General features: G+C 39.3%; 1 protein-coding gene across 5 annotated transcripts in view; it reads left to right on the top strand.

The window, feature by feature from the left end:
* Nucleotides 1-26,898, top strand: part of GTDC1 (glycosyltransferase like domain containing 1) — a 171,757-nt gene that overhangs the window by 26,371 nt on the left and 118,488 nt on the right. The window lies entirely within an intron of this gene.

The following is a 26,898-nucleotide window of genomic DNA, read 5'->3' as shown; positions in this document are numbered from 1 at the left end:
AAAGTTGTGGAACAAACCCTGAATTTTAGAGTGTGATAGTTTTGAAGTACTGAATGAGCTTTCTGGGCTGACTGGTTCACCTCAGGTTAGAATGGAAACTAAAACCTCTCCCTGCATTTAGAGGGGGAAGCCTAAAGAGGAAATAATGACTTAAAATATGCTTTCATCTGCTGTACGAAAGAAGATAAAGGTGGGTTGGGTTTTTTTTTTTAAACTTTTTATGCAGACAAGCTGTGTTTTGTCATGTAGCTTTTTGGCAATTTATTTACAGTCTTAAAAATGCATAAGTTATTCTATGGTACTGAAAGCATTTGACAAGACCTAATTGTGTGTTCTGTGGTCAGCAAAAACTTACTGGTTGGGGTTGCATGTTTTTAGTCTGTAAGGTTATTGGCAGCTGAAAGAGTTGTCTTTCTATATCTTTTGTGAAGCTGTAATGAAAATGAAGTTATCATTGTGAAACTTCCAGTTTTGACAGTGAGAATGACCCTTCGATCTCTGAAGGCTGCTGGACTCTTCCATACAAGTTGAAACCATAAACATTTTATGGCACAAGATGAGTTGCTGGGACCAAACATAAATTTTAGAAAGAAAAAGAAAAAAAATCGAATGAATGCCTGCATCCTTGAAGGTATTGAATTGCTGCAGTAAAGAACAGCCATATGGTATTTTGGTAACTTCTGTGCATTGGAAAATTATAGATTACAGGTGAATTGGGCCTGCAGACATTCTGTGTGCAGGATCAAGTTTATTTTGGTAAAATAACACTTTTTGTTCAGCTTGCTTTGTCCAGACTGCTGAAGAATTTTGCCTATTATTCTATGTATTAGTCATTAGTGGAGGGAGAATGGACTCCAAGACCATGGGCCAAAACCAGAGTCTGTAACTTTCTTTTTTGCGTAGAAGAGCGTGCAGGGAGAAAAACATTTTCCTGTTCCTTCTTTGAAAATGAAAACAAAGGAGATTGACATCCTTTTACTCTTTCAGTCAAGTGTCACTCATCCTGAAGTTGTAATAATCAATTCAGAATGGCTACTTACACTTCTTTACAAAATTGGATGAAAGAGCTTTGCAGATAAGTTAAAGACCACAGGAAAAGGAAAAGCTCATAACTTCATAACTCTAAACTGAATTGTTTCTTTGAATTGCTTGTTTTTAGTCATGTTGCCATAGGTATCAAAGCAGTGAGCTATTATCATTCCTTTGTAAGGATTGCTGCTGTTTTATATTCATGATCAGAGGATGGGTCTGCAGACACAGAAGGGAAGGTGTGTTGTTTCACAGATATGCAAACACACCTAGAGAGAGTCGGCCCAGGTACTGTGGATGCTCTGGCAGGGATTTGCAGATGGCAGCAGCATCAGTGTGTTTCTGAAAATCTTTATCTTGGTTGCTAAAGCTTTTTTCTGAGTTTTTTTTAATCTCTGCCAGCTAAAACTCTCTCAGATACTGTTGCTCCCTACGCTTAGAGCTTTGTCTTGCTGTTTGGAAGGACCTGGTGCGTTAACTGCCACTGAGTATTAGTGATACATCCTGCTCTTACTGACCTGTGTTCAGCTCTGCTTTACCCAAAATGATGTCTCCATCTGAAGTGATTTGCAAAAACCTACTGGAACAGGTTGCCCAGAGAAGCTGTGGGTGCCCCATCCCTGGGAGTGTTCAAGGCCAGGTGGGATGGGGCTTTTGGAGCAGCCTGGCATAGTGGAAGGTGTCTGTGCCCATGGCAGGAGATTTGGAACAAGATGATCTTTAAAGTCCATTCTCACCCAAACCATTCTATGATCGAGGAACAAATAGAAAACATTAATTTGGGCATCAGAGATAACAATGTATCAAGTGTTATTGCAATACATACTAAGAAGTTTTGGCTTAACCTTGTGTGTTACTTTGCCAGTAATTAAAGTGTCGGCCACTCTTCCACCTGCTGCTGCTCCCCATCACAAAGAAGTGATTGTTCTATTTATTTTCAATAAGCACATCTAGTCAAGTCATGGAAACACAACCTAAATGAGCAGAGCCCCCAACTCACACTTGCAAGCAGAGCTGTTGGAACCTGTAGAGATTCTTGTACCAAACCCAGGGTATTTGAGGATGATTATTATTGTTTTTACACTTATGTCTTTTTGTACTGTTTTTATTTAGTGTCATTTCACTAAATAAAGGTTTAGTTTAATCCTAACTTGAAAGACCTGCTTTAAAGCTGCATGCAGTGACTGATTTTCTTTTGAAGACTTGAATCTATTTGCAGAATCTCACTACTGTTTTTAGCTAACTTCTTTGCAATGTTTTCTTTCAACTTTGGGAATTCATTAGCTATAAACCACGTGTAAAATGTCTTCAGTCTTTGAACTGATGTTTTATTTAGAAGCCTGGCATATCTGTGAATCTAAATTAAAAACAAAAAGCCATTTAGTGAGGAAATAGTTAATGAAAAAACATTACAAATAGTATTTGAAGAGGCTGTTAGTTTGCTCAGGAAGTTTTCATTTTCTATAATTTGCTGCCTCATTATTTGTAGTAGTGAAACTGCTCCTTACCAATCATACCAATCCCTTACATGAAGAAATGAAAGTGGGGTTTACAGTTCTGAGTGGAAAATACTGAGTTAGTCTTACTTGGGCCATATTCTGCATTGAAGTGAAATGTTAAGAACCCAAAGTATTGCCTGGAGTGATCATTTTCATAGGATTGCAAACAGGATTCTTAGTATCTTTTTGGAATGGCTAAGATTCCCCAAAGTTTGAGACTAAGTGCACCTCAAAACTTGATATCAGCTAATCAAAAATGGGAGTGAAATAACCCAGAGGTGAGTATTCAGAGAGCTACACTGGTGGTGCTGGTGGATAGTGTTCTCTCCCCAGTTGTGTTATGGGGCAATTTTTGCTCTGTTATTTCAAGATTAGGATTTTGGTGGTCACTTTACCATGGATGATTGAACTTAAGAATCTTCTAGTTTGAATAATTATGCTTTACCTCCTTTTTCCAGTCCCAAAATACCTGCTTTTTTTAGTGCCATCAATGCATAAATTCATAGTGGATAAATTGTAAGGTGATTTTGTTTTTAATCAGTCATTGAGGTAGATGTTTTAATAATTTCGAAAAGTTAAGCTGCTTACATAAAAAGTTGTTGACTTGCACTTTTTCGTGTTTTATGAAGCATTGACATTTTTGTCAAAAAACTGTGCTAACTGACAGGTGAACATGATTAGAGGGATGGAGTGAATCTCCTACAAGGAAAAGCTAAGAGAGTTGGGATTGTTCAGCCTGGAAAAGGGAAACTTCAGGGTGATATAATTGCGAACTTCCAGTACCTGACGGGAGCCAACAAAATTGAGAGAGACAATTTACATGGGCATGGAGTGACCAAGGGGGAATGGATTTGCACTGAGAGAGGACAGGGTGAGATGGGATATTGGGAAGGAATTCCTCCCTGGGAGAGCAGTGAGGCCCTGGCACAGGGTGCCCAGAGAAGCTGTGGCTGCCCCTGGATCCATGGAAGTGTCCCAAGCCTGGCTGGATGGGGCTTGGAGCAACCTGGGGTAGTGGAAGGTGTCCCTGCCCATGGCAGGGGTTGGAATGAGATGAACTTTATGGTCCCTTCCAACCCAAACCATTCCATGATTTTGTCTCTTAGCAAACAATATAGAATCACTATTTGCAAGTACATTTTGTAACTGCTGCTTCTTCCTAAGCAACATCTTTCAGAAGGCTCAGTGTGTTCTCTTTGAATATAAAGCAGTTTGGTAACACTGGAAATGCTTTAGAGAACAGCAGCGAGTTCTTATATTGAAAGACTTGAAGAGGCAATACATTAGGCTAAAAGCAGTGGCAGTACCTGCAGAGCTCACTGTACGTGCCCTTAAGCTAAAGATAATAATTAATTGTATTCCCCTGCAAACCTGCCCAAGTGTCGATGTTTATGAATTGCAAAGATCACCAACTCGAGCTCCGAGCTGCCAGAGTTGCTTATGCCCTTTCAATTTTTAATGTACCTATAAGATGTTTTGATGAGGGCATTTAATCCAATGGGATTTGCATACCATGATCATACCTCTGGTGATTCCAGCACAAAAGTGGGGGTAGTTCTTCAAAATATTGTAAGTGCTAACTTCCACTTCAGTATTAATAATGAACATTAAGAACGTCTCTGAAAATCTTCAGATTTCGTTGGCTGAGCAGGATTTGGTTGTTTGTAGGATGATGGTCATTAAAAGTGGTGAAGTATTGGCTGTTGGGTAGCCTGAGGAGTGAGAAGTTGCTCACAGCTTGGGGATGCCTGCATTGCTAATTAGTTTGTACACATTCAGCTCAGGCGATTTGCACTTTAGTCAAAAGGAAATATTTGACAAGAATTGACTTTCCCTGGCATTCTGGTACAGTGGGTGTTGGTGCTGTGTTCCCTGAAACCACAGGTGTAAGAGCTTTGGTTTAAATAAAAATAAAATGTAAATGATAATAGCAGCAGGGCAGGAGTAGTTTTTTGTATGTGTAATTTGTAATACATTTAAAAATATGTACTGTGTGTATACATATAATTAGATGTATAATTTTACCATGTATATTTTAAAGCACGTGCATGCAGGCTCCTTAAAGTTTAACCATTTTGTTATTTCAGGAGTCTTAATGTTTCATTGGATATTCTTGTAAATACGGCAAGATTGGTAAAAAATAAGCTAAAAGCTGAGTCTGTGCAGAGCCTTCTTGTGCCAAATATTCCATGCTTGATGGAGATGTGGTGAGCAGGTGGGTGGCCTTGTATTAGCTGAATTTGGGGGCAAAGAAGTAGAAAACTTTTTTTTATCTGTAAGATGTTCATGTGAAGTCTTCATATGAAAGCTCCTTGGGTTATCAGGTTTGACTTCTGCTTAGCAAAAGAACCATAAATTTCCACTTGGGGATGGAAGGAAGTAATGTAATTATTAATATTAATTACAATTATTTTCACAGAATTACAAAATGATTTGGGTTGGAAGGAACCCTAAAGACCTTCTAGTTGGTTTTGGTGAGTTATAATAAGATATTGGGGGGAAAAAAGAGATCATGGGACGATATATTACCTGAGCTGTATTTAAGCTAATTTAAATCTGAGCTACCTCCACTGGAGGATAAGAGTGGGAGGAGTTTTTCACCAGGCAAGGCAAAATATCAAAATGACAAATTATACTGTAGCAGGGCTGAGGAGATACAGCTAATTCCTGAGCTGCAGAGCAAGTGTGTAAGAACTGTGGTAAGACTATCCCCAATATAAATATAGGTCATAGTATTTTGGTGTAATTCCATTAGTTATCATGGCTCTGTTTAGGAGATCACATTGTGCCAGTGTTTGCGTGGGACAGTGCTGGTGGCTTCGTGTGGAGAATGAATCTAAAGCTGGGACATGTTTGGAACAGGTATTGTTCATCATCTTATATAAGAATATGCACGTGTATATAATACTTGTTTGTAAACATAAACCAGGTGACAAAGAATATTGTTATGCAATGCATATTATATAATACATCAAAATATATAATATGACATGTAGACTATTCCATGTAAGCCCAGTTCTGGGAGTTCTCATGTGAGTAGGTGCAGCTCGAGGGAGGCTGGCAGAAGCAGACCTGGTGTATTTTTTAGAAGCCTTTGGTTAACAGCAGTCCTATTTCAGCCACGTGCTTTTTTGGAAAACAGCCTTTTCTTAGAAAATTTTAAGCCAACTGGCATTTAACTTCTGTTGTGTAGCAGATAAGAATTTTTTTAGATCACAGGAGATAGTGTATCATATGTTGGTAGCCTCCATCACAGTTTCTCAGTAAATCTCTGCTAGTAGGTTTTGTAAAGCTTTAATTATTGTCTCTTAATGTAAAATAAATTAATTTAACCTTAAATATTTCTCAAATGGTCATGTGAGCAGAATCTTTCCTGCTGGACTTTCCTCCACTATTTACTTGTTTCTGGGTCTTCTGGTTAAAAATGTTACTCCTCTGCTCTAACAAATGTACAGAATTCACACCTTTTATTCATTCCCTGTTTTCAGATATAGCTACTTATTTTCTGAACGCTTAGAGCAGCAAAGTGATATAATTCTGTCAAATGTAGCCCTATGTAGCACCTTATATTTCTTTTACTAATCATTTAGGTGCTGCTGGAAATCCCATAGTTTGCTAGATTTGTTAAAACTGAAACGTCTCTATAACAAAAAATAATTTTTTTTGCAGCAAGAATTAGTACAAAAAGTTATTTGGAACATTCCAACAAAATAATTGCCTTACTGATGTAATTTAATTGAGATGAGATGTAGAATCCCAGTAACCTTTAGGCAGAAATAAATAAAATCTACAAGTAAAGAGTTTTATACATGCGAAGTATAAATGCCATGAACATAACTGATGCATTGAACAGCCTGAACAGCAGTTGTCAGAATTCTGCAAGAAAATTATTCCTCACAGTTGTGAAACATGAGGGAAAAGCACTTTGTAGAGTCCCACCTAAACCCTGTAAACAGGGGATTTTTAGTTCTGCAAGAGGTGAGCAGTTGGCACATAGTGTTACTACTTCTGTGATAGTTGATTCATCCCTTTGCTATGCAAATTCTAAGTATACAAGGATTCAGTACTTTTATTTAAGAAATATGCCTGCAGGCTGTATTGGTAAGCTTTAGGGAGATATCTGGTTTGGTGTGAAATAAATAGTTGTTCAAAGATCACATGAATTTATGTCTTAGAAGATGAAAAGTGATGCCGTGAGCGTTTTGAGAGCACTCCCCTGTACCCAAGCTTGCCACTTGGTTTTGGTTTCTCAAAGAAACTTCACCAACCTCATGGTAAATCACAGAGCAGCAGTGTGTCACCTTGGAAATGCAAGAATGAGACACCCCAAGCTCTGGGGGTTTGGTTGTTGGAGTAAATCCTCTCTGGTCCTGGTTGAGGGAGTAGTTGCCTTTGCTCCAGCTTCTGTCTTCAGTCCCTTGGAGTGCTTAGCTTTTAATGAAGGGATTTAAATGCCATATTTCAGGTTTATGTGCAAGTTATAGGCATCCAAGTCTGCATATTTTGAATACAACAGGAGGAAAGAAAAACAAACCTGAAAGCATTTGAGTGAGAGACAGCTTTGGTATTTAAAGTTGGTGTTGAAGATTTGTCTTGCTAAAGAGAGCAAAGCATTTACTTAAAAGCTATTTGCTGCCTAACATGAGCCACATGTTAATACACAATTACAAAGTTATGATACAAATTTAATAAAATTTAGGTTGTAAAGCAGCTATTTGATTAAGCCCAGCCCTTCTTTATTCTGTTACTGTCAAAAATATTAATCAACTGCTCCCTACAGTGTGAAATTCACTCTTGGGGCAGTTTCACTGTCCTGTCTCTCACCCAGTACCATTCTTTCTGCAGTAGTTTCTCTTCTGTTGCAGAGGAGCAGCATGTTTTGGAAATATTTATTTCTTTTCTGTGAATATCTTCATTTATATAACTCTAGTGAGGACTTTTATGCCTTAATGATCTAAACTAAAGGAATTAACTTGACTGTGATCTTTCAGTATAGATGACTGCTACTTCTGACTTAAAGTGTAAATCAGCCCAGAAGTTTAAATGCTTGAACTTGTTTATTGTGTGCATACTTGGGTAATAGCCACTGAAATTAATAATTCTGATGCTTGTCTATGTGAAAAAGTCATTACAGTGATCGAAAGAGCTGATGGAAATAAATTGCTGTTTTCTAGGTGAGGTGGCAGCAGCCCTTCCTCATGGGCCTCCTTGTGTCTCCCTTTCCTACCTCCCCCAAATGTACTCCCTCATCTTAACTTTGTCATTTTTAATTCTGTCCTATTGTTTCCGTTGAGAGGGATTAGTAAAGATAAATTTTAGCTTTCCTAGCATTAACTTTAGCTTGTATCTGTCATACGTTTCCTAGTTGAACTAAATACTGCCTTTTTTTTTTAATTTTTTTTTTTTTTTTTTACCCTGTCACACTTCATTTGAAAGAACCAGTCTACCTAGAGCTGGGTACTGGGTTTTCAGTGAGGAAAAATGACTATTAATTGTATGTGTTCAGAAGTTGGATTTTTTTTTATGCTGCTAGCCTTTCCTGATTGTCACTGGCCATGGGAAGAGTGCAGAGCTGTGGGCCCCTGTGTCTGGTGCTGCTTGGTGGAGGTACAGCTGCCAGCCCAATGGCCTGAATGATGACCTCACCTGGCTGCTGGGAACTTCCAGATAGTGCCAATTAGGCATGGAAGCAATTAAAATAATATACTTGGCATGGGTGAGGCCACATTTCAAATGCTACATTCACTTTTGGGCCCCTCATGACAAGGACATTGAGGGGCTGGATTGTGTCCAGAGAAAAGGAATGGAGCTGGGGAAGGGAGTCTGATGAGGAGCAGCTGGGGGGCTCAGCCTGGACAAAAGTCCTAAGTTGGTTGGACACACTTTTCAACAGCTTTTATGTAAAAATAAAAATATAATTTTATTGAAATGGAAACACATCACCAAACAACATGAAGGAAACTTAACCTGTGTGTCCTGGCCAGTCAGGATCTGTGTTACTGCATTTTTCCGTTAGTAAAAAGGCGCTGTTTTTATTATTTGTAGAGAGGAAGAGCAGAAAATGGTATTTTATATAAAAGCTGCCTGTCTGCATCATGGCCTGTGCATGTGTGAGAGCTGATGTTTTCTGCTGTTGCTTTAGGTACAGATTTTTCTTTAGCACTTCCATGCTCAATTTGATTTCCTGCCTTCTGATTTTACCTGTTCTGACAAAGAGTACACAGATAACTGTTAAAATACTAACAATTATTAGAAATTAGCACGATATTTAGGGGTGGTTTTTGCTTCTGAATTTGACAAAATTGCTACATTTCATTTACATATTCAGGTTTTCTTAGGTAGTGATTTCCTCCTGTGTGTAAGTAATGCTCTTAGCAGCGACAGTGCTTTGAACTGTCACGTCATCCCACTTGAAGTTAATTACTCAAAAACTGGGGGGTTTTCTTTTTTTCTTTTTTTTTTTTTTTAATGTGAACCAGTTTTCCATCAAGCATCTCCCTCTGCTGAGGATGTCACTGTGAGGTAGGAATAACTGCAGTAAACTGAAGACCAGAGCAGTTGAGCCTTTGATCTTGTGGAAATGTAAGCATGTGTTGGAGTTTGCACCGGCGCGTCCCCACTGGCTGCACGAGGCTTATGCTGCTGTGTTCCCGGGGTCCCTGGCTTGGGGGAGATTTGAGAAGTCCTTAGCAGGCTCGGCAGTAAAACCCAAATATCCTCTCAAGCCAGGGTGCTTTAAGTCTTTGCTCAGACTGCTTAGTAGGCACAGAATGAGGGAGATAATATATTTTTAGCTTTTAAATTCAAAGAAACCTTTCAATTAAAGGAATTCTTGACAATTTTAAATGCTCTGTTCTTGCTGTGTTTGTACAAGATGATGAGGAATGGGGGGGTTTTGATTTTTTTTCTTTTGGAGTGGAGGAAAATCCATCCCATTTAATTTATATTGTGGCAGTTTAAAGCATCAAATGGTGTACTCTAGGTTTGCTGTGCTTGGTAGTTTCTCCAAAAGGAGTAGAAAAACAGGCCTCTTATCCTGTGGTGTTGTGAGTAGGACACTGAGCAAACCAGAATTTAGATACCAGGAGGTTGCTTTCAAAGTAATTGCAGGGTATGATCTGACTTTTGTGATTAAATAACTCACTACCTGCGAAGTCATACAGATTTGTGAGGCTTTTTCCTGCTATTGGTGGCAATGAAACACAAAACTTAAAACAGTTGTTATACATATATTTTTTTTTTATTTAAAGAGAAAATAAGTGCCACAGCTCAGGAGAGAACTCTATAGTGTAAAAGAACATGGGGTCATAGGGTAATTCAGATTGGAACTGTTCTTTGGAGGCCACCTAGTCCAACCTCCTGCTCTGGGCAGAGTTGGCCATGAGCCTATGATACCTCTATCCAAGAGTATGTAATCATGGAATACTTGAGTATTGCATGATCTCTGGAGTGCCTGCATTTCATCTAGTGCAACTTTCTAGTCCACATTGAGGGATCTGACTCACAAGGCTGCATTTATATTCTTTACATTATAAAATGAGCCTTACAAAGGCTTCAGATAATTTTTTTTTCTATCAAGATTTGAATTCTGTGCGATCAGAATTCGGGCTAGTATAGAGTGAAGCAAGTATCTCCTTGGACTGTGTTCTGGGATTATATGTAAAATAGAAAAGTATTTATATACTTCCTTGGTACCAACAATGCCTTCCTTGCAGGCATTTTTTTTCTGTAAAGATTTAGTAAGCTTAAGAGTTACTATGAAATACTTGTAAGTGTCTCCATTCTGCAAAGAATCGAAAGAGGTCTTTTTTTCTATTGGCATTTGAAAAGCAGAAGAAAAGTGACTACTACAACAGAATTTTATTAATGAATGATTTACACTGGTTCCAGCTGTGACCATGTGATTAGTCCTTCACTGAGCAACAATGGCTATTTTCTTTCTGCTTTTATTTAATTTCCAAGAATGTGTCATCTGTTACATTAACTGCTGCCAGTATACCCCATGTAAACTGGTATTTTTTATTTCCCTGAAGCATAAGATGAATACCCACCCATATCCTTCTGGAACTAGAGTTTTAAATGAATTGGGAATTTTATTGACTATATCTGATTCAGCAAGGCAAAATCATAAAAGTTAAAATATTTATTAAATGCACTAGACTGTAGGATGCCTTGCTCCCTCGTAGTGCAAAAGATAGATATTTTCACTTCTAAAATTCTATCTTAATATTTTATTACAGCAATACAATGTGTTATAGAGGTGGACAAGCCTGCAGATTGAAATGTGGATAGTCCAGATTGTTCCTTTCCCTCGACCATATGGTGTAGTTCTAAAAGCCTTTTGTACGCTGTCTGTTCAGTTAATTGTAAACTCTGTCTTTAACGTACCTTAAAAATGAGATATATGTGAACTAAAAGTCAGCATATCCTCTGGTAAGTTAAGTTTGCTCAAATAAATCTAAATTCCCAGTCCTGGTTTCTTGGTAGATTTTCTTTTTGGGTGAATTTGAAAGTCTTTCACCGTTTCTTGGTAACGAATGTGAAGCCTGTGTGTGTGGAGAGACAGGTTTTTCCATTTCCTCCTAGGGAAGGGGGGGGAGATTTGAGGATATAATGAACATTTCATAATATTTTTGCTTGGCAGACAGCTCTGCCAGTGGGTGATGTGCAGGAACATCGAAGATTTCTGACAGATGGATGGTAGGACTGCTAATACACCTACACACGCTTTGGCGTCTGATGTTCCCGGTGTTGCTCTGATGCCCAAGAAACTCGTGCTCTTGCTTTGGTCTGATGTTGCCCAGTGAGGGGCTTCAGAAGAGCAGAACCAAGTCTCACTCAAGATTTTCATCTGCCACAGAGGGGTAATTTATTATACTCCTCACAAAGCATTTGTTACAGAGGCAAATGGGTTTTTTACGTAATAAAGAGTGAAAAATTGTTAGAGAATTTCAGAAGCAATTTTATCTTCTATTCTTACACCATAAACTATTTGGGAAAAGTGAGTGTTTAGAATGCTGATAGCATCGATATATCTAAAGGGAAAAACACAAAAGAGTAGGAGTCTCACTGAAACTAATTTTTTGTGCATTCCCACCTGGTTTTAAGCATTGGAAGAGAGTGCTTGCTCAGTGGCAGTTCCTGCGTGGCTTTGGAGATAAGAATCCACCAAAATAAAAAAAAAAGGAAAAGCTGAAACATTGGGAATCAAGCAGGAAGTAAATGACAGTAGTGAAGAGTGAGATTAATGTGCTGAGAGGCCTCTCATTATGAGACTTACTGATCTGTGCTGCATATCTGAAGTTTTCACAGGATTTCAGATAGTTTTCTTAATGGCTGAATGCAGAGGAATTGGTAACCTTAGGGGATATTAAAAATAAAAAATGCAGCTTTTTGTGCCTACAGAAGTTAAATAACTCCTGACTCTTGTGCATGCAGAAATGGGGAGACTTTTAGCAAGGCATCTTGAAATGGAAACAAATAGTAACCAATAGCAAGTTTTCTTTCCAATAGTTAGTATGCTTGTTCTAAAATAATGTAAAAGTTGTGAATTTAAATAATATGCTGGTAACTAAGCAGTAAAAAACTGTTGGAAAATTGTAAGCTTCCTTACACTGGCCTTTCATGCTCCTAGACCTAGAGAATCACAGAATGATTTGGTTTGGAAGGGACATCTCCTTCCACCCCCCTGCCATGGGCAGGGACACCTTCCATCATCCCAGGTTGCTCCAAGCCCCATCCAGCCTGGCCTTGGACACTTCCAGGATGGGGCAGCCACAGCTTCTCTGAGCACCCTGTGCCAGGGCCTCACCATCCTCAAGGGAACAATTTCTTCCCACTATCCTGTTTAACCCTGCCCTCTGTCAATGTTGAAGCCATTCTCCCTTGTCCTGTTCCTCCAGGCCCTTGTCCAAAGTCCCTCTCCAGCTCTCTTGGAGCCTCTTTAAGCTAAGGAGTACTGAGGTCTCTCCTGAGCCTTTTCCTTCCAAGGCTGAACCACTCCCAGCTCTCTCAGCCTGTCATGATACAATACTTTGGTATAGCAGGTTCTTCTGGAATGTCACCTTTGTGCAGTGATGAAAAAGGAGTAGATGGGGTTTGTGTGCTGCAGAGGCAGATACAGATCCTGCTCAGCTGAAGTGGCTGTGGGGATGCTGTGTCCACTGACCAGCAAATTCCACGAAACAAGTAGCATTTGGTACTTTTCTGGCTGTAGCATGAAATCAAGTGGGAGCAAGAAAGTGTCTGTGGGCAGAGCTTCTGCGTCTTGCAATTCAAGTAGCTCAGAAGCTTTAAAGTGCAAGAAATCACATGTAATGCTTAAAGAATCCAGCTGTAATTTTGAGAGCTGAAGGAGAAAACAGTGGCTGAACATTTATTGCAGCCTCCATATGATGAGAGCAAGTTTTCTCAGAGCCTGCAAGATGCTGCTTGCAGAGTATGTGAATAACAGAGCTACCTATTTTTACTGTGCACTGGCAAGTGTAGGCTCACTTCATTAGAGCAAGCAGCACAAACAAGATGTGCTAACTTGTGGGGTTTAAAAAGAAAGGTCTGATTTAACTTTTCCTGCTGATTCTAAAGTAAGAGAAATAAAGTCATAGGAAAATCATATGACTTCAAAAAACATTTAACAGTTGTTTTGTCAAAAAAAAAAAAAAAGGCTTTTATCAACTTTATTTTAAAACAAGTTTCTTTAACTTCAGTTGTCTCCCTGTCCATCTAGAACCATTTGTTATGCCACCTTAGCTTACAAAACAGCAGAGACTGCCACTTTTATAGAGGACAGATAGACATGGAAGTGAGACAAGGAAAATAAGGCAAGAGGACCATGAAGCTTTTGCTTCTGGAACACTGAAAAATGAATGTATTCAAACTGGAGGTTTCTTAATGAGGAATATAGCAGAATGGGCAAAGAGAAGAGTATTTGAGGTTGTGGATTGTCAGATAGGAGATGTGGAAGACATGCTCATACACAGGTTGGAAGTGAGAGTAGTTTGAGATAGGGAAAAATTGATATGCGATCATCAAGGTAGTAATTGATGTGCTGTTTGTAAGTCAATCCTGTGTAGATTTTGTTGCATCATAAAAAAAGTTTAAAGATGAAAAAAAAAAAAAGGTGATGTAGAACTAAGGAAAGGAAAGTACCACATGAAATACTGAGAAAAGAAGCCAAGAGAATAGGGAAAAAAATAGAAATTGTTAAGAAACATAAATGAAAAGAGGAAATCAGGGATTCAGTCATATGAGAAACAATTCATATGGTTTCAAGAAGTGTGGATTTTCCTTTTGAAGATGGAATTCATCAGCTATCCAGATGAAGAGGATACAATTTTGTCTCATTTTCATAATGAAATAATAGAAATATGATCTGGGTAAAAGATGTATTTGTCTGTATTTTCTTAGAAGGGATGATGCTAACGCTAAACTAACACTGTTTTTCAGAATATTTTTTTCACATGTGGCAAAGTGTCAAGTAAAGTCCTGCTGGTTTGAAAGAGAATGTGTACTGTGGTGGCTGGCAGTAGGGACATACAAGTCACTGCTCCTTTCTTCTGCTCTTGGTTTTATTATAAAGCTACTGTTGGGAAATGGTGTAAATCACAATTTTTAATTCAAGTTTTCTCATCTGTAAAGCAGAGATAACAATACCTACCTACCTCACAGGAGTGTTGTGAGGTTTAATTCATGTTTGTTAAGCTCTTCAGCATTTTTGGATAAAAGCAGATAAATGAAACCTCTTGTTGTTAATAATGGGAAAACCCCAGGCAGAAGGTGTAGTACGATTTAGGGTTTGGAGGGAGGAGATAGAATTGTTGTTTAAAGCATATTTAACCAGAACAATCGTCAATATTTGGTTAGAAGTTATATTGTATTCTGTGTGAGAATCCAAGTTTTTTCTTACAAATTGCTTGTAATTTGAGCATGTACACTGATCTAATGCTTTGCTTTATTTTAGAATCAGAATGGTTTGGGTTGTGAGGGACCTTAAAAGTGATGTAGTTTCAACCCCCTGCCGTGGGCTGGCATACCTTCCACCATCCCAGGTTGCTCCAAGCCCCGTCCAACCTGGCCTTGGACACTTCTGGGCTTGGGGCGTGTTAATACGGGTTAGGACTCTTTTGGCACTGCAAAGCTGAATAAATCATCTATATTCCATTTTTGTTTCCATTGTAAGGTAAATTCCTTAGAGTCTGCCTATATACACACAAAACCAAACCAAGTATTTTCTGTCATCAAACACTGTGTCAAGGTTTCTAGGACTGAAGTGTAGTATTTAGAGACTGTGGGTTTTGGAATAACAAGTCAGTAGGCAACAATAGTCAGAAATATGTGAAATTCTGTGTATGCATGAATGTGTCCCTACGGTATAATTTAAGCAACCCTGTAATGTGGTCAGGAGGAAATTTTTGGGAAAATTGTTGACAAAAGTAATTGAGTGAAATAGTGTTGAGTGATAAGAAAATCAGTGGGGGATTAGCCTTGCTAAACCTTGTTTCTGAAGCTCTTTTCCCTATTCAGATAGGATATAGTCAAAATAACCATTCTAGTTACAGTCAAAGGAAACGCTGTGTGTATTTCCCAGCACGTTTCTTAGAATCCACTGTGCCTGTAGACTCCAACTTTACAAACGTAGTGGTGTGTCAGCAACATCCCAGGTGTCATTATAAATGCCAGCAGTATGTAAGTGGTATTTGTAAATAAGCCCAAACAAGTGAAATGGTCTGTGTTAGTCAACCATTCTGCACCTTGGATACATTGAAGGCTGATGCTTGGTTGAGTAGCTAAACTAAATATCAAGTGGTGTTACACAGCTTGAAAAGAAACACAGCTCTAAAGAGAAAAAGCAGACTTTTTTTCTAAGTCATTCTGTTAATGCCCAAGATGATGTTTCCGTGAGTGTTAAGAAACCAACTGTGTATAGACTCTAGGAAAAATGGTTTATGGATGTCTCTTGCCCATGCTCATTCAGAGCTTCAATGGGGAGGCAGAGTGATGCAGCTCTGAAGAGTAGCTTGAATCATCTTGCATGAATATTGCTCTCTCCAAGGATATTGGCATGCAAAACAGATTCTGTTCATCTTAGAGGATGTTGAATGCACCTCACACATGGCTTCATAACCACTTTGAGATGAACAGGCAGAGTCTGGATTAGGTTCTTGTCAGTGGAAGCATGTGTGTGATCAATGCAGATAGGTGGAAATAATTCCTTTTTCTCAAAGCATTTGCTTGGTATTGCTTAATTTGGGTACCCTGTCTGTGTTTTTTTCCAGCATGTATATTTTCTGGAGGGAACTTATTCTTCCCCTCCCTGCCCTTTTCCCTCTCTCAATTATGTTTTATCTCCAGTGGTCAAAGTGGGAGAGTGGAGTGTCTTCCAGATTTATTTCTGCTTTAAATGTGGTGCTAAATCAGTTTCATAAGCAACTTCAAGTATCTATTGCTGACAAAGCTTTGTGGGATCAGTCTCTTCTTAAATACTGATGGGAAGATGGGATCTGAAAAGATTTAGAAAGACCTGCACCATTCATTCTGTGGAGAGGCCTATGTAATGCCTCTCTTGGCTTCAGATCCACTTACTAAAAGTGATTTTTGAAAATCACAGCATAAATAGATAACTGAATATAGGTTTAATGTTACCTCCACAACCCAAGCACTTCCAAATCTCTAATCTCACTCTATTATCAGTCTGAAGCCATTCCCCCTTGTCCTGTCACTCCACCCCTTGTCCCCAGTCCCTCTCCAGCTCTCCTGGAGCCCCTTTGGGCACTGGAAGGGGCTCTAAGGTTTCCCCAGAGCGTTCTCTTCTCCAGGTGAACATTCCTAGCTCTCCCTGCCTGGATTCAGAGCTGAGGGGCTCCAGCTCTCAGAGCATCCTCGTGGCCTCCTTTGGATCCACTCCAACAGGTCCATGTCCTTTGTACATGAAAAACAACCAGGAGTTTCAGCTGTAGCATTGCTGTGGGTCTGATTGCACGTGAAATACTGTTGTGAGGTAACACTGCCTTGATTACAGAGGTGTTCCCAAACTCTCCATATTCTGCTGCTGTCCAGACCTCCAAGAGCTGCTTATGGCTGCTGTGAATGCTTAACTAGTGGTATTGCCAAAAATTTCCCAATGGCCAGAGTAACTGCACAACCCTGATGTCTTTAGTAGGAGTCAGAACAGCTCTTTAACTTGCTGGCAAAGCCTGGGATCTTTGTGGCTTTGAAATGAAGAAGTGGGAATATTAAGCACAGACTTTGCGTGCGTGAGGTGTGAGCGGTTTCTTGCGTTGCCTTGTAATGGTATTTCTGGGATTTTTATCAGCAGTGTCAGCAAGAGCACCTACTAATAGCCAGCTAAAGTTTAAATAGTTAGGATCTTCCAGTAATGACCTTAAAATAGTTTCTTCAGCTCTGAGCCCTGCAGTGAATAATTTTTTTTTCCTCTGCACTCCTGTAGTCCTGGCTATTATAAACCATACTTAATGTTCCTGAGCTCCCAATCCTGGAAGTGTTCAAGGCCAGGCTGGGTGGGGTGTGGAGCAGTCTGGTCTAGTGTAAGGTGTCCTTGCCTGCAGGGTTGGAACAAGATAACCTTTAAGGTCTCTTCAAACCCAAACTATTCTGTGATTCTTAGTGTTGTACCAGTGTGTGGGAGGAATGTGCTGGGTTCTGCAGGTTCTGTGGTGGTATAAGTGGAAGTAGCTAAGTGACAGCATAATTTTGGTTTAGTTGAGCAGGATGTTTTATTTTGATAAGGACTTTCAGGTTTTGAAGAAAAGTTCTGAGTGTGGCCAGTTGCTCAAGCAGAGTAAATGGTTTTTAGACTCTTTTTAGACAGGTGCAGAAATGATTCCCAAGTGACCCTAAAGCTGAAATCCTAAGTGAGTTGTACTGATACCTTAGTGATTTATAATGAAGTCAAATTTTAAAAATCCCTGTTTTTAATTCTTTTTTTTAAAGACTGCAGTGCTGATGGTGGGTTATAGCCAGAATTTCTTATGTTCAATAAAAGCCAAGGTTTTAAGGCCCCTGCTTTTTTGAGCATAATGATTTTAATGGCACTTTTCAGCCGTCTGAGAAACTTCAAGGAAAAAATTTACATCTTGATGTCCTCTGTGAGTGTCCTTGCCTTGCTTTATCTGTGGCACTGCTAAAAAGGGCCACACTTGTTTCATGTCTGTTAGGGTCTCCCCCAGACATGAATATTTATTCACTTTGCGTATCTGTTTTGAAAACATCAGCTCAGAACCTAAACTTGTTTACAAAACAACCAAAATAACCTTCCAAAACAGATTGTTTTGAGATGCTTGTGTATCGCTTTTATTCATGGAAAACAAATATTTCCTGCAATGCTCACCATTTCAATTGGCAGATGATACCAGACATGTTTATTTAACTTGTGTCAGTGTTTTTCAGCTTTCTGCAATGTGTGTATCCATAGATACTTCCCAGTGGAGGAGGCAGACCCCTTAACTTTCTGATACTTGTGAAGTAAAATAAAATGTATGAATACACTTTTCTTCATTGCTTTAAGCCAATCCTTGAAGTGTTTTGCAAGCTCTGCAGACAAGAGGATGGAAACAAGTGACTTAAGTCATTAAATTTGCTATTCTTGGGTCAGCAGAGATGCTGGGGAACACTTGCAGTGAGCTGTCAGAAAGCATTTTGGCCAGAATCTGCAGCCTTTAATATTTTTAGAGCCCTTTCAGAGGGCTTAGTGAAAGCCTGGTAGGGAAATTATTTACAGGAAACAGGGTGCTGCACCACTAAATCAAATTGGCAACTCCCATTGTGCTAGTTTTATAAATTGATGTGGGTAACATATCATCTGCATGTCAAGTTGGAAATAGGATATAAATATTGTTAACATGGAAAAATATGTTTAGTGCTGTATGAAGCCCTCGTTCAGTGTTGTGTGGTGTTTGCTATTGACTCTGCGAGCTTCCGAGGGGTTTCTGAAAGCCATAACATGGTGCTGACTGCACAGAAGTTAATGAGAGGTGTTTCTGTTCTCGTGGCTTCATAGCGTGAAGCCTTGGTTCAGCTCTCTCCTGAGGTGAAAAGAATTGGGCAAGTGAAAGACCAAAATATTATTGCATTCGTTGAAATTTAGTACTTAATATTTGAAACTGAGGACTTTTTTGTACGGGTAGCATTTAATCCTTGAAGTTACTTAGTGAATCACAAGAGTGTCATACCCACACTTCTGTATGGATCCAGTACTTAAATGTTGCATCTTATAAACAAACAATAATGTGATAATTTATTGTCTTCCCTTGGTGAAGGATTTTATAGGTTGGCAAAATTCTCATAACTGTCATTTAAATTGCTTGTGTTGCAGGTCTTAAGGTGAAAAGCATGGCAGGTACATTTGGCTCCCCTTTTTGAAGTCCTTTTTCCATCGTGGTTGAAATAAATTTTGGAGTAATCTTACATGTCTTGTGAACTTTGCATCACAGAAGGGTTTGGGTTGGAAGAGACCGTAAAACTCCTTCTGTTCTACCCCCTGCCATGGGCAGGGATACCTTCCACTATCCCTGATTGCTGTAAGCCCTGCCCAACGTGGCTTTGGACACTTCCAGGGATGGGGCAACCTGTGCCAGGGCCTCCCCACCCTCACAGGGAATTTGTCCTCATATCTCATCTAACCCTGTCAGTGTGAATCTGTTCCCTGTGTCCTGTCCCTCCATCCCTTGTCCCCAGTCCCTCTTCAGCTCTCCTGGAGCCCCTTTAGGCCCTGGAAGGGGTTCTAAGGTCTCCCCAGAGCCTTCTCTTCTCCAGGGGAACACCCCCAGCTCTCCCAGCCTGGCTTTACCAAGTCCACATCCCTCTTTTACTGAGGACCCTAGACCCAGATGCAGCTCTGCAGGTGGCATCTCATGGGAGCAGAGGGGCAGAATCCGCTCTCTCAACCTGCTGCCCCCATGGCTTTGGATGCAGCCCAGGACAGGGTTGGCTTTCTGGCCACCTGCCCTCAGAATTGCTCCTGTGTGTGGGACCCCTCCCTGATTTCACAGTTGAACTTGATTTGACAGTAGATCTCATTCCATCCTCTTCGTGGACTCAAGGTGTGACTGAAGATGCAGATCCTTTCATCACATATTCAAAGGGATACCTTCTGACTGCAAAATAAATCTGGCTTGTGCCCACTCAAGTGTTGCTGCCAAACATCTCAGGCTACCAAGCCTAATGTTTAAATTAACTCTTGCAATTCCAGCTTTTGTACAAGAGCAGTTGAAGTTCTCAATCCCAAATTTTGTTGATACAAGAGCGATTTGCTCTTCACTTAGTATTTTGCTACTTCAAGTTTGCTGGGGAAAACAAACCAACTTTTTCATGTAGGGTGATTTTTATTACCTCACAGAGTGACTAATGATGGCTTCTAGCAAGTGCTTTGGCTTTTAATCAATCAGCTAATATGAACTGTAGACTGTGACTTTCAAATGAAATTAGTTAAAATATTTGTGACTTTTTAAAAATGAATACATATGTTCCTTAACTGGCCATGAATGCACGTTGTAATTCTTACCTTTCTGTTCAGAAACTGGTCTGAAACTCAGAGTGTGTGGAGCACATTTCTCATCATATTCCTAATAAATCGGAGGAATTTCAAAATGCCAGCCCATTATTACCAGACTGGGACTTTTTCTATAATAGGGAACTAGCAACTAATACGTCTCCTGTCAAGTTTAAAAATAGTGCTACATCTCCCATTACCACACCTATTAGTTCCCTCTCCTCTCAGAGATACTCTAAATCAAGGATCCTTCATCTATTTAAACTTAATGTAAGCATCATTAGTGCTATTAAATTTACAGTCATAGGTGCAGCACTGGAAATGTTGAGTCCTGTAAACTGTGTTGATCCTTCAAGTACTATAAACATGCTGCAAGTAAGTTGGATAAAGCCAATGTACCATTTAACAACTTTAGCAGTCTCTGTTAAAATCAGCTTTCATTTTTCCAGGCTTCTGAATTACATGGCAAATGGGAGCTTATAATTAACTGTTAAATCAGAATAACTAATTTTCTCTCAAATCCAATTGCAAACCTGGCATACTCTCATATGAGGTTATACTCTCATATTAGATCTGTATTTTTTTTTTATTTTCCCTTTTTTAAAAAAATCCTGTTAATGGTGAAAGAGCTGCTCAAAAGAATGTAAAACTTTTTGTGAAGGTAATTATTTAATACCTACTACTCTGCAGCATACTCGTGTCAACTTCTATAAATGTATTTGGACCATTAAAGGGAGGAGACAGAGGAACAAACCCTGTGGAAGAGTTAATTGGGTTTGCTGGTGATGGGTGATTGTGGCTGTAGTTGTTTCCCTGGTGGAGTGTGGCCCTGGTTCTCCATCACACCTCTTCTGTGTCTCTTTCCCTTCTATTTTGTCTTTCTTTGGAAGAAAATCATATTGTAATTAAATATTAACAATGCTTTATTTGCCTTTGTTAATCTGAATTTGTGAAAATAGTTTTACAGAGTACTGAGTATCCCTCATACCCTGTCCTAAGCAGTATTTAGTCCCATGTATAGAATTTAGGAGATTCGATTAGACACAAAGAAACCAAGTTGTGTATTGTAATTGCCATTCTCAATGTACTGAGGATCAGCACATCAGTCAGAGAAATTTCCCTGAAAATGTATCTTTGGAGTGCTGTGCTCCAAGGGGGGATGGAGGCTTCCCCACCGAGGTAGTGTTGACTGTTGTGGTTTTGAGTTAACCATAAATGTGATGCACAGATGTCGTGCTCCACTGGAAGAAAAGAATAAATTGCAATAATTTATTCAATATAGATTAAGATCTTCAAAGATGTTGATTGAGGATGGCTAGAAGTATAGATACAAAGTATTTATGACAGTCTCAGACTGTGTCAGGGGAAGAAGGTGCAGAGAGAAGTATAGGGATTAACTTTTTTTTGCTCTTCTGTAGCTGGAAAAAAACAAATTTAATTTACAACAGAAAATTATGAAGGTCATTAGTGCCTTTGCTTAGACAAAATAGTAAAACAATTTAAATACTGAGTTTTAAAATGCATACACTGCATATGCATTAACAACTTTTTCCTAAGGATTTATAGCAGTATTGTTAACTTAGCATTCACAGAGTAATGTGCAGATTTTACAACACGTTACTTTCTAAATGCATAAACTCCAAAAGGAGCCTTTACTGTCTCTTGTGTCAGGGTGTCTCTGGATTGATAGCCATGGGACATCTTCAGACTGACTTCCAATTCCTGCTGTTCCATCTCAGGGTTGAAAACACAGGTGTAAGAACTGAACCTAGCAATCCTCACAGTTCGCTTAAAATCAAACCAATTCTTTAAAAATTATATTGTTTGCAATTCTGATTGCATCATAGCATCAGAGAATGGTTTGGGTTGGAAGGGACCTTAAAGCCCATCCAGATCCACCCCCTGCCACAAACAGGGCCACCTTCCCCTGTCCCAGGGTGCTCCAAGCCCCATCCAACCTGGTCTTGGACACTTCCAGGGATGGGGCAGCCACAGCTTCTCTGGGAACGCTGTGCCAGGGCCTCCCCACCCTCACAGGGAAGAATTTCCTCCTTATTTCTAATCTAAACCTACCTTCCTTCAGTTTAAAGCCATTCCTCTTGTTCTATCACTCCATGCCCTTGTTTGAGTAGATCATAAGCACAGTAAAAACGAGATGTGGTGTTTTAGTGAAACCAAAGCAGGCTGGGCAATCCATGCAGGTTTCATTCCTTGCTGCCTCCAGGTAATGATAGATTTTGGCATTCTGTAGGTGTTTGCAACTCTCAGGTTGTATGCATGGACCAGACTGTGGCTTATGGGTGTCACCAGTAAATTAACGTTACTGCTGCTCAGCCATCCAAATACAGGTGAACGATTTTGGTTTACCACATTCTCAAAAGAAGTGGAAGACTTCTTGCTTTTTCCAGTTGATTTATATAAAAGATAAATTGTCATTTTCGCTTATGCAGTTTAGTAATGACAAACCTCAGAGCTGGTACTTTTGGGTGATCTAAATTCAAGTTAAATTTTGGTCAAACCTTAAAATGTGATTGTGTTTAAGGTACAGCTCCAGGGTTTCAGTGAGTCACTGTCATGCGTGGGAGGGCAATGCAGGCTCTTTCAATCTCTGTATGTGTGTGTATTTACACCACCTCCCCACTTCAGGTGGGGATGGGAGGGTGAAGGGGCAGAGAAGGAAAGGTAAAGATTCTTAATAGTCCTTTGGAAAATCCTGTTTTATTGCAGCATGGAACATGGAAATTTTTTGCCTGTATCAGCCATTGCAGTGTGTTTATGTGAAACCATCAAAGGTTTAAGTATGTTGATGTCCACAGTTCATACCTGGTGGGTTTTGCCGTGGGTTGAGTTACGAGACGCTGAACCACGTGTGCTCGGATACGGTGGTGGAATAAATTTCTCATACGTGTGGGACTGTGACGGTTAAAACAACCATTACTGAAACCATATACCTTACTTCCTGTAACTAATAGCAGATCTCTACCTGTGGAATATATTAACAATTATTCCTTTGGGTTTGGATGGTTGCTCAGCTGTTTTGTTGGACAGATATTTAAACGTGATCTGTAATTTATGTTGTCTGAGTACGTCAATGAACAGAGCTAATTATGGCTTCTTGATGTGAGCTGTGCTGATGTTTGTGAAACCACACTTCTGTAAGACAGAGTGAATGTGTGTTCTTTAATAAATTGTGGAAAATGATGGGTTTTCTGTGCCTAGGTTGGTTAACAAAAATACCTAAGTTGGTGTTCACCTAGAGTTTAAAAAGAAGCCATGGTTTTGTGGCTGGTTGAACAGTTAATTCTTCCGTGCTTTTAAAGTAAATTTTTATTTATTACTCTGCACAGTACTCTGACTTCCTTTTGAAAGGAAATTATTAGTTCAAACAGCAGTGGCCCTTTCAGGGACTCCATCACTTGCCATGTTTCAGTGTGGGGTAGAGCTGCAGCAAGTGACAAAAGTCCTGGCTGAATGTCACTGTGAGCTGCTGGCTTTGAGACAGCACCTAATTACCCACCTACACTTCTCAGTACTTCAGTATACCTCTGTATTAGTCATGTCATTTTGACACTGTTACCACTTGGAAGGATTTTTTCTGTCAGATGTGTAATGTGTATCCTGAAGAATGTGCTGCTCTGTATGGTAAAGACAGAGTAGGAAACTTTCAAAGGAAAGGATCCTGCAGCTGTTGTGGATGGGGTTGAGCTGTTTGAGGAACACCCAGGATTGCTGGCTCCAGAGAGGAAATACTGTAATGAGAAAGGGGAAGCAGTTCTGTTTTTCTAATATTTGTTGTTTTCTTTGAAATGGGGAAAAGAATACCTGGAGTGATTTATATTTAATTGAGGATTGCATTCCATCAGATACGGTGAATGTTCTCAGGCCATTTATCAGCTGTGTCTTTTGGAGACCGCTGAGGAGTTTATGGTACATATTTACCTTAACTTGGCTGGGTCAAGGGAAATAAAGCAAAAATAATAGCTGTTATTTTTGTATGTGAACAAAACTGGAAGTCATGTGGGTGAAATATGAGCCAAATGACTCTGTTCTACCTCCTCTGTGTCTTTCTAAGTACAAGAAATTATTAGTTATATATAATATAATTTCCTTAGCATTATCAGTGTTATCTTTTAAAAACAAAAAAAATTATTGACTTTTTCATTGCTCCATCTTAGTCAAGCCCTGAAGTGAATGTGACATGTATTGTACTGCCATTATCCTTTAGTAGTATCTTACGTAGGTAGCATCTTATTTAAAAACAAACAACAAAATAGAATAAAATAAACCATATACTCCTTCTTAAATAACATTATAACATTTTTTTCTAAATTGAATTTGATGTATATTCCGGGTAATGTACAGAGATAACACGACAACAGAATCCAACAAATGCTAGTGAGGATTTCAATAAGCAGCACCTAAATTTTTTTGGGTGAGTGAGTTTTGTAAGAAAACCTTTGAGCTTTAGGTCGTCTCTGAAAAAAATGTGTCATTGCTGATTGTCACCCTCACGGGCTGCTGCCACGGGGTCTGTGAGTGTTATTGTGAAGAATTACATATCAAGAGCTATCTTAACACCCACTCCACGACACATCCACGATTTCAACCCAGTTTCCCAATGTAAGTAGCCAAAGGGGGTTTACTGTATGGCAATACTTGTGTAATATTTGCATCATGCAGTTTCACTAATAGATCTAAAGGTAGGTAAATGCAGAATAATTAACTAAATGTCAGGGTCTTTAAGCAGGAGGAAACACGAGGACTGAGCAATCTCTTACCGTCAGCATGTACAGTCATTCTCTGTCCCCATGAGGGATGTACAGTGAAAACTGGTGCAAAATAAAACCAAAGAGCACAGTGTGGGTTCAGCTAAACCTGGTGATAAAACCAGTTTCAGAACTAGTCTGGTGAAGTGTGATTTGATCAGATGCTTCATGAACAAATTGTTTTATTACTGATACTGCTAATGATTTGTAAATTAGTTGCAAGCCTCCCCGAGTGACTGACTCAGTGGCATTTACCAACTTTTCACATACCCCCGTTTTTAGGGGCTGAATTTATAAAACATTAGTCCTTTGAATTAAATTTTCGGTGGCATTTGATGACAAGCATAGCATGATTAATTACAAATTGTTCTTTAGGTGAATAGTGCAGATTCTAAACCACAGCTTGTGTTTTTATAGCAGTTATTACCCTGCCGGCTCCAAAAGGGCTTTGGAGGAGAGAGTATGATTTTGGTTACATCATTGTAAATTCAGAAAACATCAGTGATCTCAAAAGTGTGATTTTTTTGAAATTAGGTCAGTGGAAAAGAGATCAGAAACTGTTCTGCTACCTGAAAAGAAGCAAGCTCCAAAATGGAGTGAAGTCTCTGCTTCCAGATGGCTTTCTTTTTGATTTTGCAAAGAACACGTTTGTTAAAACAATTTATTTGAAACATTATGGGGGAGTGAATAATAGAGCAAATGATAACTTGAATCCAGGATGGATTAGGGCAAGAAAGTTGGAGCATGGAATGTTTTTTCCCTTGCTGATTGTTCTGTAATGACCCAGAAGCTCTATGTCACCATTTCATTTGGCACCATGGTGGGCCAACAACAAAAAGCTACCTAAAGGTTTCTTATGTTTTGTCTCCCAATTAAATTGATTTAGTGTTTGGATTTTTGTCACTGGTTAACTATCTTTTGATAGCTGCAGTGCACTTAAAAGGCTTTTCATTTGTTTTCTGCCCTCTGATTGCAGAATGCATAATATTTTTATCCTGATCTTGAATCGAACTAGATTTCTCAACTATGGTTGAGATGATGATTGAGATTTTCAAGAGAGTATGTAGTTCTCTGTTGAATTTTCACTTCTTGTCACCAGAGGTTTTGGCGAGATAAGGATTACAGTCTGAAACCACTAGAAATTGCAGGTCAGGAAATGGGTGTAAGATCTTGCAATGTACAGTGTCAAACACAAGTCCTGAGTAACTGAGTTTAGCAGAGAGTCCATCCTTCTTAGGGAGTGTTGAGAGAGAAACCATGAGAGAGGTGTTTGTGGATGGTGAACACCTTTCAGAGTTTTGTTTTCAGCTTTTGTATGTGATGGTTTTGCTCAAAGCATGTGAAAAGCAGCCTTTGAGTACCCCAAGGGTGTGACTCATGAGGGCGATGAGCAATAGTCACCGGGTTTTCATCTGTCCCCTTGCTTTGGGCAGCACATTCTGCATCCTGTTTGCTAGCAGCTCTGTGGCTGCTTATCTCAGAGCTTCCTTGAGCCTCCTCTAGTGTTCTCTTCCACCCACTTTGGAGTATTCAGAAGAAATAAGATGGTTTGCATCTTCTGTTTTTGCTGGGGTGGTGATCCCAGCTCCCAGTGATGCAGGAGAGTGTCCTGGGGGATGCCCCAACTGCATCTCCCCAAGCTGCTCTGCCTTTAAGTCACTTACCCAAATCACTGTTACTAGCAACTGTTCTGGCTGAAGTGTGCTTGAATTGCTCTCTAATTTTCTCTGCCACCAGGAAGAGGAGGGAAACCTATATAAGAATGAATAAGCTGCATCCTAAGCTATGGAATAATTGACAGTATTTCAGAGTTAGTGTGTAAAGTAAAGGTGCTTTTAGATACCTGATTGAAAACGAACCCATAAATCCATAATACAGTGTGTTCTTAAGTCCTGCACATTTTGATTCATTTAAAAATTACAGACAGTATCTTTTAAAGGTCAAAATAGTCTAGTCATCATAATTGCTAAGTAGCCTTTTCTGAAGTAAACTCATTAATACAATATTAAGGTTTAATTTTATAGGAAAAATGAAAACACTATAAGGCCTTGCAATATATTTCTTCTTCTTCCAATATAATTTTCTGAAGTAATAATAA

Source organism: Coloeus monedula (genome assembly GCF_965178545.1).
Source record: "Coloeus monedula genome assembly, chromosome: 7".
Taxonomy (NCBI): Eukaryota; Metazoa; Chordata; class Aves; order Passeriformes; family Corvidae; genus Coloeus; species Coloeus monedula.
The sequence above is the reverse complement of the archived record's forward strand: the minus strand, read 5'-3'. Positions and strand labels throughout refer to the sequence as shown.